General features: G+C 51.5%; 1 long non-coding RNA gene across 1 annotated transcript; it reads right to left on the reverse strand.

Moving 5' to 3' along the window:
• Positions 1-10,493: 10,493 nt before the first annotated feature.
• Positions 10,494-11,687, reverse strand: LOC129601860 (uncharacterized). The gene is made up of 2 exons (XR_008692298.1): positions 11,157-11,687; positions 10,494-10,972 (listed from the first exon to the last, which is right to left on the reverse strand). It is a non-coding gene; the product is annotated as an uncharacterized LOC129601860 (long non-coding RNA).
• Positions 11,688-12,965: the final 1,278 nt, after the last annotated feature.

Genomic DNA, 12,965 nt, shown 5'->3' on the forward strand with positions numbered 1-12,965 from the left:
GCCAAATCACGGGATAGTAAAGACTATCCCGATACCAGAGGCACCGGCCCAACGACCGGTGCCTGACAGAGAAACTAAGGAGAAACTAGTCCAGCGATACAAGACATGGTTCATTGGAGTACGAAACTTCCTCCAGTACCGCGCTGACCGACTCCTTGCCCTAGAACAGGGCTGGCTTGAAGAAAAAGGCGTGTCACCAACGTGGCCGCAAATAGCCGCAGAATACGGACCGTTTGCCCAAGAAATGGACAAACTCCTCGAAGAGGGATCATTATGGGAGGATGAACGTCCAGCCCTGCTGTGGGAATACAAAGAGTACCACATGGAAACGCCGAAGGCACTCCAACGGATGTGCCCGGACCTCTTCGACGAAATTATAAAACTTCACAAGAATATGGCCCGACATACTGATGTAACCGCCAGCATATGGCCAAGGTATGACTTGTCCGTGACCAACGTCAGGACCATACCGGCACCATTGCCAGAAGCTGCACCGCACATTGCGACAAGAGTGCGCTTCAATGATGGCCCACACCCGGAACAGGGAGGCTATAGGAGGGACACCAGCCAAACGCAGGACCCTTCATCAGAGGAAGTCCAACTGACTTGCATTCTATGTGGAGACGGCGTTGAAGCGGTAATACGGGCCATACAGACCCGTGCTGCTCAGCGGTGGACAGGAGGCCGACCAGCCTCACCACTCCCTAACGGGGATCGTCCAACCACATTGGCTGACTCGGACGGACCTGAGAACCAGGAAGCCGAAACCGAGTCGCCAGAGAACCGAGAATCGGATCTCGTGACTGAACCGGCACCAACGGTGACCGGCGGCGAGCCAACCTCTAACGAGGACAAAGGCGAGCCACAGTCAGAGCAGGACGACAAACCCGAGTCTACCGACTCGGACGTCCAAAGCTCGAGTGACTCACCGGACACTGACTCCGACAACCAATCATCGGAGGAGTCCAGTGATGATGAAGACGACCCAACCATTCGCCAACTTCGGGCCGAAGCACCAACCGTTCGCCGAACCAGGCTGCAGCGGCAAATGGACGGCCTTAAAGAAGAAAAAGAAGTCGTCTTCGTCCATAAGCGGTACACCATACCAGCCTACTCAACCTGCTGGGTAAAGGTCCGCACATACAGAACCATGAATCCAAAGCGCCCGGTCCACTTCAACTCGTTATGACGACCACACCGCCGACTCCTACCGGTCGAGGCGGAGGTAGAAACACGTCAGGACGAGTACGCATGGATCCAGATCCAGAAAAAGTCTCTACGCGACCAAGTCCTCCGTAAAGGTGCAAGAATCGGCCACATGTATTATAGCGATATATATGAGCCAGACATCAGAGAGGACGGCGTGGATTGGTCCATACCAAACGCCAGCGCCCTACCATGGCCAAAAGAGGCGGGACACAATCCAGAGAGACAGCGTACCATAACTGACTATGCAAAGGTCCGGGCAACTGTAAAAGTGGAGCTCCCACCGGAGTCCATCACACCGGTCCAAGTCAATATCGACTTCGCCGTTGACCCAAGGCAGAAACTCATGTATCTTGGAACGCAAAGACACCAAACGGAGTCTGGCCATGCTTGACGGACCAGTCCAGCATGACGGCAGAAGTTTCACCATATTGGTCTCGAACTACTCGAAGGAAACCCACATACTCCGAAAGGGTATGGACATGGGCCGAGTAGAACCATATGAAGAGGCCACGGACGAAGAGTTCGCCCGGATCAATTCCCTCCAAACCGGTGAGGAAGATCCAGAAGTGGAACGCGCAATCCGCGCTCACATCGCCAACGAACATTCTGGCGACCACTTGACCGAGGAGCAAACCGCTCTACTCCGTCACGACTTATGGGAACTCAGGGCCTAATTCCCCACGTCCAAAAAGCCCTACGGCGACGTTAAGGGAGTGACCCACGTCATAGAAGTTGGCGACGCTGCACCCATCAAAACGAACCCAACCCGAACGAGTTGGCAGGGACGCGAGTTCATCAATAAGCACGTCCAGGAAATGCTGGACCAAGGCGTCATCGAACCGTCCATGGCAGCGTGGAGTTTCCCAGTGATCCTCGCTTCGAAGAAAAACGGCGACGGAACCATGGGCACCCGGTTCTGCATAAACTACATAAAGCTGGACTCGGTGACCAAAAAGAACAATTATCCATTGCCCAATCCAGACGAACTTCTGGATCAATGTGCAGGCAACGCCTACTGCGGCAAGGTAGATTGTCAGTCCGGATTCTGGCAAATCCCAATGGACCCAGCGTCCATGGACTACACTACCTTCGTTACACCAGAAGGGATGTACCGGTTCAAACAAATGCCGTTTGGCGTCTGCAACGGGCCAGCCACATTCCAAATGACCATGGACAAGATTATGGCGCCAGCACGCAAGAAAGGCGGCGTCTTCGCATACATCGACGACGTGATATTCTTCGGCAAGACTTTTGACGAATTTAGGCAAGCGTTTAGAAATACGCTCATCTGCCTGAGGGATGCCAGATTCACGATAAAACCGTCGAAGTGCGAATTCGGAATGGAGAAACTCCAATTCCTTGGACACATCCTCAGCAAGGATGGCGTCCACACTGACCCAGAGAAGGTTGCGGCCATCGCCGAGAAACAACCGCCCAGGACCGAGCGGCAACTGCGCTCGTTTCTTGGACTCGCCAATTACTACCGGAAGTTCATTCTGGGCTACGCCCAGAAGACTTCCAAGATGTACGAACTCCTGCGGAAGGAAAGTTCGGTCAAGGACGACTGGACAGACGCCCACACCGCCGAGTTCAATGACATTAAGAAGGCCCTAACGGAAGCCCCAATTTTGGCCAAATTCGATGCGACCAAGCGGACCACCATCGAATGTGATGCGAGTGGCGCTGGCATCGGAGCCATACTCAGCCAAGACTCAAGGCCAATTGCCTACGCGAGTCGTGTCCTACATTGAGCTGAGAAAAACTACGGCGTGACCGAATGGGAATGCTTAGCCGTAGTCTGGGCCGTTCAAAAGTTTAAGCACTACATCGACCACGGACCATTCACAGTAAGGACGGACTACAGAGCCCTGACCAACCTGCTCAGATGCGAGTCTAACCGGCCCGGCATCAACCCTCGTCTTACTCGATGGGCCCTTGCCTTACAGGGAAGGGACATCACCATTGAGTATAAGCCAGGCACTTTCTGCGACAACGCCGACGCGCTGTCCAGATGGCCACTCGAACGGGACGATGATAAAGGCCCACATCAAGAATTGGACCAGTTCCCGAACTTCGAGGATTATAAAGACGAGATTCCAGCCCGCGTCATAAAGGTGCGAAGCCTGCAGGTTACTGATGAGGATCCCACAGATGATTGGGAAACCTCTCCTTCCTGATTGTAACGCAATCAGCGATTGGAATGAATTCAGCACGGCGGACATACGGGTCATCAATGTACCGGCGCCCAAACCGGACGAACCGGACCCCGTGGTCCCGCCATGTCCAGAAAAAGTAACGGACCGCACCGCGCAAGAACTGCGACGGATGCAACACCGTGATCCAACCATGGCCAAGAAAATCCACGAGTTGGAACATCAGTCCGAAATGGACAAAAGGTCCAAACTACCTGAACACTATCAGATGGATAACGGTGTGCTCTACCGACTCACCGAAATCAATGCCAAGCTCGAACGGAGACTTGTCATTCCACTCTTCATGCGGAAAAATATTATCCAGTCCTCCATGACGGAAAAACAGGGAACCACTTTGGATACCGCAAGACCATTGAATCCGCCAAGCTTAGGTACTACTGGGACCGTATGAGCAGCGACATACACGACTACATCGACCGATGTCAGACGTGTATCTTCGGCAAAGTACCGCGGCGAGCTACCTACGGTAAGCTGCAGCCGACCGACGCTGTTGCGCCTTGGTACCGCGTTTTTGCCGATTTCAAAGGACCATTACCGGTGACGGAAACCAAGAAGTACCGATACATCGCCGTAGTGGTCGACCAGATGACGAAGTTCACCATAGCCCGGCCGACCAAAACAAACTCGGCCAAGGAGTTTGAGAAGTTCTTCGTCGAGGAAGTTGTCCTCAAATATGGGATGCCACACACAATGCACTCCGACCGGGGCACGCATTTTACGGCAAAATCCTTCGCCAAAGTGGCGAAAATCTTCGGCATCGAACAAACGTTCGGTTCCGCTTACCACCCGGAGGGCCAAGGCCAAGTCCAACGTCAGATGCAAACGATCTGGGACGGAATTCGCGGCTTTGGCGGAGCTGGCGACGAACATCGTTGGCACCGGGCCTTACCTTACGTGATTTCCGGCATGAACCGTGCCGTTCACGCAACCACGGCATTCTCGCCATACCACATGTTGTATGGACGGGAAATGACCATACCGCAAGACGTCCTCGCTGGGACCAACGTCCCAGAAACGTTTACGACTAACGAACGTTATGTCAAGAGGATGCAGCAGCGCCTGAACCGGGCGCATGAAATCGCGAAAACACGCATCGAAGAAGGGTTCCTGCGGGATGCGGCCATCTATAACGAAAAGAAGGCCCAGGCCGAGTTCAAGAAACGGGACTTGGTCACCCTGAAGAACATAGTGGATGACCCGACCAATCCAAACAAGTAAGTATGAGGGCATCTACATCATACTTGGAATTCCTAAGCCAAGCACTTACTGGCTTAGAGAGCGAGACACCGGTGAAGAACTCACCGTATGTGTCGACCGCTTGAAGCCGTACCTCAACCCGGACGGCCCAAGTCGCCGAATCACCCGTTCAACCAAGAAGAAGGGCGGCGACGCCGAACCTGAACCTACAGAGTCAGGACGGTGCAAAGACCAGACAGAGTTGGGACGGGATAAAGCGCAGGACTCACACAAGAAGGAACAAAGCGCAGGACTCCCTCAAATTACGACCGAATTGGAGAAGCTGCTGAAGAAGCAAAAGCCCGGAAGGGGCCCTTCCAAGAAAATTGTGGAAGAGCAGCAAAAGTCTCTGAAGATACCTGGCCTTAAACGGCCAGAACCAGAACCTGAAGACCTGGCCCCGAAACGTGGCCGTGGCCGACCTCGGAAGGCCAAACCGGACTTCGAGACGCAAGCCTTAACCAAACTGCAGAACCAGCCATTAGCCGTCATTGACCCAGAGTCAGTACCTGCGGAACCTGATAAAGCATCGGCCGCACCTGACAAGCCTGAACCTAAGCCAAGTCTACCAAGTCAGAGGCTGCCTGAAAAACCAAAAAGGCCAAAGTCGCCTAAAAAGCCGAAGGCAACACTTACGGCCCAGCAGGTCCTGGAAGAGGACAAAGTCGCTTATGATGAGGCAGACAAAGACCTTCTCACCCGCATAACTGTGGGCCGAGAAAAATCAGAAAAAAGCTTAACCAGCAAAAAGCAGAAGGCCAATACGCTCCAACCGGGCGTATTGGATAAGACGGTTGATAAGGCTGGACAGAATGACTTAAAATAAGCTTAGAATTAGCTTAACTTTTAATAGCAGTCACAGCCAACGCTGTTTGTTTGCTACCTTAACTAACTAACTTTAACTTTAACGAATCGGTTGCTCATCTGACACAGGTAGCTTAGAAGTAGCTAACCTATAATGCTAAACTAACCCTAGGTAGGAGTCTATCGTAGCGTAATTGGTCTCGCAACAGTGTCCCCACAGAACCATGGAAGGACGACGACGCACCGACCGCTCTGACGACTCCGACCGAAGCGGCCGATCACACGCATACTCAAGACCGGAATCCCGGTCCGGCAGATCTTCCACTCGGTCGTCCAACCGGCCACCGAGTGTACAGAGAATGGGACTGACTCCACAGCAGAAGTATGACTCGGGATGTGCGGACTGCAGACGCAACAGTTTGGACGTGTCCGGCCGGAGGGAAAACTCTCGAGGGGAGTATTTCCCCTGCGCATACCACTTGCGACCCGGGTTCCGTGATGAAGCAGAAAGAGCCTACGGCTTCTACTTGGAAGTGGTCAGAGGCAACTTCGACGCGTACTGCCACATGACCAGCCGTGATGGACGCCACCTGATCCCCCTACTGAGGGATCATGAACAGATAGAGATCCACGATCTCTATATGCATCGTAGCGGCGACAGACAACCCGGCTGGAGCAGCGCAGAAACTCAACCACCAATCCTTAGCCAAACGGCTCTGGATAAGAAGGCGGAACGTGACTTTGACCGTATGCGGTCCCGTAACACGGGTTCCGACCGCTCATCAGGGCGCGGCCAAACGGCCGTCCCGAAAACTCATGACCAGTCCCATCAGCGCCGGCCATCGCCAGGCACTCGGCCCCACGGGCACGAGGTGTCAACTTCTGCGACATACGACCAGTTCATGGCCACCATCAATAGCCAGATGGTGGACCTCGTGGTCAAACAGCTGATGCAAGGCGGACTTTTAGATGCCTTAAAAGGCCAGTACGACCCGGCACGTGCTCAACAGCACGCGCCAGCGCCATTGGCACCGCTACCGCGGCAGCCAGATGACTTGCGCCACTACATCGACACTCGCAACCAGGACCAGATTGGTCAACAAAACCGTGGCCATCCTCAGGAGCGCCAGCCGCAAACGCGGACTTCGCCCGGAAAACGGAATGAGGATGGAAGCCTGGTCGTTTCCAGTACTAAGCGGCCTGAGCGAACTGTCAGCTCAGTGGCCCAGAACATTAGCATCCATGTCCCAATGGACGCGGATCCCGCACCGCCGTCATCGGACCCGCCGGCCTGATCTGACGTCAGCCCCACTACAGCAGACTTCAACCCATACAAGTATGCGGCCGACCAAGGCGTCAACATCCGGCCACGTCCCCATCGGGAGATGACGGACTACATCATGAAGGCCAATCCGTACCCACGGACCAAATGGGCCCAAATTGACGCCATCATCCAGGACTTGCGAAACTTTGTCAAGTCGTCCGGACTCGAAACGGAGTTCCAGCGAAAAGACTGGCCCCACACCTTCAACATGGACGAGCACATTGCAAACCGTGAAGGCTACCCGATCGTCCGCAGTAACGCACTATCGTGCGCTACGGACGTCAACCTGTTGGGAGAGCCCATTACACGTCCGGACTGGAATGACTTGTGCGAATTGCACATCCGGGATGACCAGTTGGATGTCGTCAAGTACCTGGCTCAGTTCGTCCTACCGGACGCGAACGCCAGCTTCCTGGTCACAGCAGCACGGGCCGCAATGCGAATCCCGCGCAGACCAGAGAGTTACGAAGAGGCCCCAACGGGTACTTATCATTATACTTGGAATGGTACGGTCATCCGTATCTTTGCGGCCAGACTTGGCCATCTGAGAAGCCATTGGGAACTTGAGACTGCCTACCGGCAGGGGAAGATCATCCCTCAACTTCTCACCCACGTGGCTCTGCTCGGAAACCAGATTCACGAGATCGAAGCAGGAGTCAAAATCCAGAGCGCGCTGAATACCTTTAATGGCCGCCAAAGACTACCTGTACAGCGATCCAAAGGACCATGATGACGCAGCCGCGTCGTTCGTTAACCGAACGGCATCGAGGAAACTTCCAACGAAGTTTCGCGCTCAGCGTTCGGCGGCATCATCCTCACAGAACCAGTCCCTGGCCGGCCAACACAGCCAAGAGGCCCAATCGACCAGCGCCTCCGGTCAACAAAACACGACCGAGCAGGAAATGGCGGAATACGAAAAGACTGTCGTCGACCCACTGAACCCAGATGGGACCGGCGACCGCCAGAACCAAGGAGACGCGCAGGGATAGGCCAACGGCCATTCCTGCATGTCGGCCCTGAACCGGGACCGACATTGGCCTGAACCGGACCTGACCACCACCATGGGTACAATCCAACGGTTGTTACCCTCGTCCAACAAACCTTGCCTACCGCCATGTAACGTCAACCTTACTGAACCAAAATCCCTGGACCCTTAACCGGATTCCCCGGATTGGCTCTGGCTTAGCGGCTGGGACCATGAATTTGGCCTGGCCATCCCAGACCATCCGACGGAGTCCACCGGACCGAACTTGGCGCGAGCTAAGTTCCCCGGCATGGAAAAGATCCAGCGCCCAAAAGGCGGCGACGGCCCGCATAGAGTTTGCGGTAAGCCATGGACAAGTCCTGGCCCATAGAGTTTGGACCAGGCCCGCTATAGGTCTAACGGCCCATATGCGGCTCACGAGTCTAGTTGCCATACCCCGCAACTGGGACCAGTGAGTAATGGGAGCCACATAGAAGTTGTGGTACGCCCACTTTTGTATGCAACGCCTGTGATAGGGGCAGAGGCCCAGAGGACCGCCCAGAGGCAAAATCAAAGATTCTCCTACCGGAACCAAAACCGAAGAACTCACCGCCCAGAGGCCAAATGGAGATTTTCCTAGTCAGCAGACCGGATACTCCGTGGTAAACGCCTACCGCCGCCCACAACTTAATTTTGGGAGTTTGGCCAGGCTAACCTGATGTTTTCGTCAGAGCCACTTAATTTTCGTCATGGCCACGGTCTGGAGAAAAGCATATCTGACATGGTACCTGACATTCGCCTATCGGACATGGTAGCTGACTCATGGCCCACGGCCAGTGAGATGGACCAGATTCAACGAATCTGCAACTTTGGCCCGCCATTTACCTTGGCGCACCATTATGGCCCGCCATCCATTGTGGACCGTCGAAAAAACGACTAAGTCCATTTTGGCCCGCCAAACGACGCGGCCTGCCGAAAAACGACTAAGTCCACAACGGGGAGCCAAAGTCGGCCATACAGGACCTTTATGTCCCGCAACAGCCAGAGACACATCTCGCCACGCAGGAGCTACACGCCCCGCCCAGAGCATGTCGGAGACCGAGTTTGGACCGCCCCAACGGGTTTGGTCCATCACACTACTTCGGTCATGGGACTTAGAAATTTTTCCATTATGGCCCTCTTGGACTTGGCGCATTTTTGGCCCGAGACGCATGACCAAACCGGCATGCAGGGCCAAACCAGGACCGCCCAAACGGGATCGGTCCATCACATCAATCTGGCCACTTGGAAGGAATCCGACAGGAATCTCACTCCCGCCAGAACATGGACCACCCTAACGGGTCGGTCCAACAGAGACATGTCAGACCAAAGCATGGACCACCCTAACGGGACAGGTCCATCGCATCATTTGGTCATCCCAAATCTGACATGGAGCACCACTCCTGTCCAGAGGCATCCACAAGCCTCAACAGACCGTCCAACCGGGCTTGGTCCACTCCACTACAGGAGCACCACTCCTGTTCAGAGGCCATACCTATGGACCTCTCATGGATCACCCAACCGGGATTGGTCCATCATATCAGGAAGGGGACAAACTGTCCTTGCGAAAGCAACCGTGCCTTCCATACTCCGCACAGCTGAATTACTGCACTGGACACCGTGGACATCTCTGGGAACCGTCGCCCCAGATCCACAAGACCAGGCCAATCCTACAGGATTTATGCGGACCGTTAACTAGGACCCGTGTGGACAAGCCTACTCGGAATAAGTATTTTTGTCTAGTTTTTTTTAACCAGACCTGGTTTTTTCTAGACTTATAACCAAAGAAATTGTTGTTCTCATTTAGCCTACTAACCAAAGGAATTGGCTTTGGGATCTCTTACTTATGATCTTACTTTCATTAATTCTCAATTGGAATTGTGATCTTTTTATTTCGATGTTTAACTTGAGCCTTATAAACTTTATTTTTTTACTTCATCGACCGAAGAAGCCTCATCAACCACCACACTGGAACCTCCAACACACAAAGTGCCCTCCAGATTTCGGCCGTTCGGTGCATGCACCGCGGGTCTGGATGCAGCGGCCCTACCGGGCAAGAGACAAAGCGGCATCCGGCCCTACCGGGTATCGGATCCTGGCACCCTACCGGGTTGGCCAGGGGCAGAGTCGGGACGGTGTTCGCAGGAGCTCACACTCCCGCCCAGAGGCATGTCAGAGACCGCTCACACGAGTTGGTTGACACCTCTAGTGGCTTGCTCTGTCGCCCGCACGCGTATGGCCACGCCATCCGTGCCGCTCATATACGCTGATAACTCAGCGTATACTTTGTCTACGCTGACCAATCAGCGTTCGCTCAGCACTTTGGAGGTGTGGCCCAGCGCTTACGAGCGATTCCATGCTTTGCGGTACCAGCTGTGATTCAGCTGCTGCATGCCGCGGCATTACGACGATTTTCACCGAGCTCGCTGGCAGCCACTTTCACCACAGCTTTTCCGCATTGGTTTTCTGTGTTGTTTTTGTTGGTTGCTTTATTACTTAAACAATAAAGGAGAGATATTTGCTCCCTTTTTGCTCTCTGCTTCTGTGTCATATCTGACAATGGTGCCGATCCATCTGATCCCTTTCTGTAATGAGGTTATTTATGTCCACGCTCTGTAATATATGGAACGATTAGAGTGATACCGGTATTTCTTGTTTACCGCTTCGTTGCAAGTACTTTCTGTGCGAAGTCAGACGCCGTACGCAACAGTTTTCCGTTTTATTCAGGTCAACACACTCTTTGCATAATTGATACAAGCAAAAGCAGCTCCAGCCGGGCAACAACATAATTATTGTTCCCGCGCGAAAAATAAATAATTATTGACATTTGTCTGTAAAAGACAGTGCAATCCCGATGCAACAAGACGATATCCATAATCCAGAATATTGGTAGAAAATAATTTACACTTGCTCCAGTATACTTTTAAACTCTAACTTGCCCCATACAGCGTACAGCACTCTCGATGACCAGGTGGTGTGTATCCTTGGACAGTAACCATCGATATTGCCGGAAAAAAATGACTGCAATAGTCCATCGTCAAAGAAAATTTCAGATTTCTTTGGTAAATTGTCGTACAGTTAAATTGTGTACTCTGTACAATTTTTTAAAAGTGCCATACTACGACTTTAACGGTCGGAATGAGCTCGAGAGCGCTGTTCTTTTCCGGCACTAGGCTGGGAAGCCTGCAAAATCACATTGACAGGGATAACGCCTTTCATATACGCCTTCATATACGAGTATGAATGAATGTAATTAGAATACGATCGTCAAAACTTTCAACAAGTACTAATAAAGCAGACCTGCCCAATATAAAGCTTTACTTAATTGGCAATATATAAAGCAAGCGAACTCTTCTCTGTATTTTACCGGCGAAGAATCGGCAACGTCCCTTTGGGATTTTACTTGTGGCCCGTTGTTCTCAGAATCTGTGGTCTGTTCAGCAGTTCCATGTCCATCATGTTTATCTTCCGACATTGAAGACGCACGACGATGCCACATGCGGTATGGCCAGCGCTTTCTTTTCTCATTGTCAACGTTTCCGGCATCCATACTTTTGCGGAAAAGCCTGGGCATGATACTAGGGCCATGCTCGTCGTCCGACACGGATGACTTTCGCCGGTTACCGCTGCCATACGGTGGCGGATGGATGTGGTAGATGTTCATCCCCTCAGAAATTTGTGGTACCCAACAGGACATGTTGTATGATATGGGACTTTACTAATGATTGTCGATAAGAGTGGACGGCGTAACTTCCTGTTTAGTTTGTTAGCGACTAGTGTACTCAAACGGTTGCTGAATTAACACTTTAATGACTTTGCTACAGATTACCGATTCCCTTTAAATAAATATCCAGGCTTGGTAAATGTAAATGATGCAATAACCAGCTAAATTTGCGATTTGCGATGTACTAATGTGTAGAGCTGCAGTAACACGGCACCGGAAATCTTAAAGCAGTGATATCATCCTATTCTATGCTCCTTAATTGCACATTGTCATAATTAGCAGAAAAGAATCTTATCAGTCTGACAGTCGCATGACAACCGTGGCAAAATCGGTGTTTGCAAACAATGCCATGCTCACATGCCGATCTCCATAAAACGAGGCACGCATAAAATGGTGATAATATGCGGTATGAATAAAAATTAATTATTAGTGACTGTCTTTTACGTTCATTATACGCATATGGTAATAAAATTCTATGAACTGAAATTATTGCGGATTTGTAGTGGGATGGTATTATGTAATATAAACGTGTTTACTTCTTCGGGTCAGAAGCATTGAGCACATGGTTGAATGGTGAAACGCTCCGCAATCCAATTTGTTCTCCTTTAATAATGATTATCAAACTCTAATGTGTTTGCGAAGATAAGGCACGATGGAAACGCTTGTGACATGCTGCAAATCGACGGCAGTAAACAAATAATTAAAGCAATCACAACACAGAACAAGTCTCGTGATGTTTTCGTGTAGTTGTAATTAATCAACACGCATATAAGCGAATAAATACGCAACACAAATATTATATTGTTATCCGAAAGCAAGAGAAAAGGAAGTGAAGTGAAGTGAAAGGGGCCAAAGGGGCCAAAGTGAAGTTGTTGAAGTTTTGCCAGAATTTGAGCGGGAAGATCGAGCAGCGGGCGCCCTATGCAAGAAAGAGAAGAGAGCACAAAACATGTAGAAGCTGGTCAACAATATGTTAGAACAAAATTCGTGGCAGAATTTTCCCTCATCACCATAACCTACTCCACGACGGCGTCGTGGAATACAGTACATAGACCCGATAAAATTTTACTCCCCCGCTATATCTTTGACAGACCCGTTTTGCAAATAAATGTTGGTTTGTTGGTTCCACTTTCACACATATCGTACAGATCTACGTGGGATCAACAAGAAAATTAAACCTTTTAGGGATGCGATGCAGTCTTATCTGACTCTCTTTTTCCGCATCTGCGGTCGTAAATAGACACGCTCTGCCGGCAGTCAACGAAGTTGGTGTTTGGCGCAATAAAAACCGATTAGATTCAGTACTCGTACCACGTAACCGCTGATGCCCTGCATCAGTCCAGATTACCCCGATGTGCATCAGAATGAACCCTTATAAAGTTATTAACCTTCAGCTAACCATTGCGTATGCGGCAAGAAAAAAACAGCATGAAGACTTCATTCGACAGTAAA

Source organism: Paramacrobiotus metropolitanus, unplaced genomic scaffold (assembly GCF_019649055.1).
Source record: "Paramacrobiotus metropolitanus isolate TYO unplaced genomic scaffold, Prichtersi_v1.0 Parri_scaffold0000287, whole genome shotgun sequence".
NCBI lineage: Eukaryota > Metazoa > Tardigrada > Eutardigrada > Parachela > Macrobiotidae > Paramacrobiotus > Paramacrobiotus metropolitanus.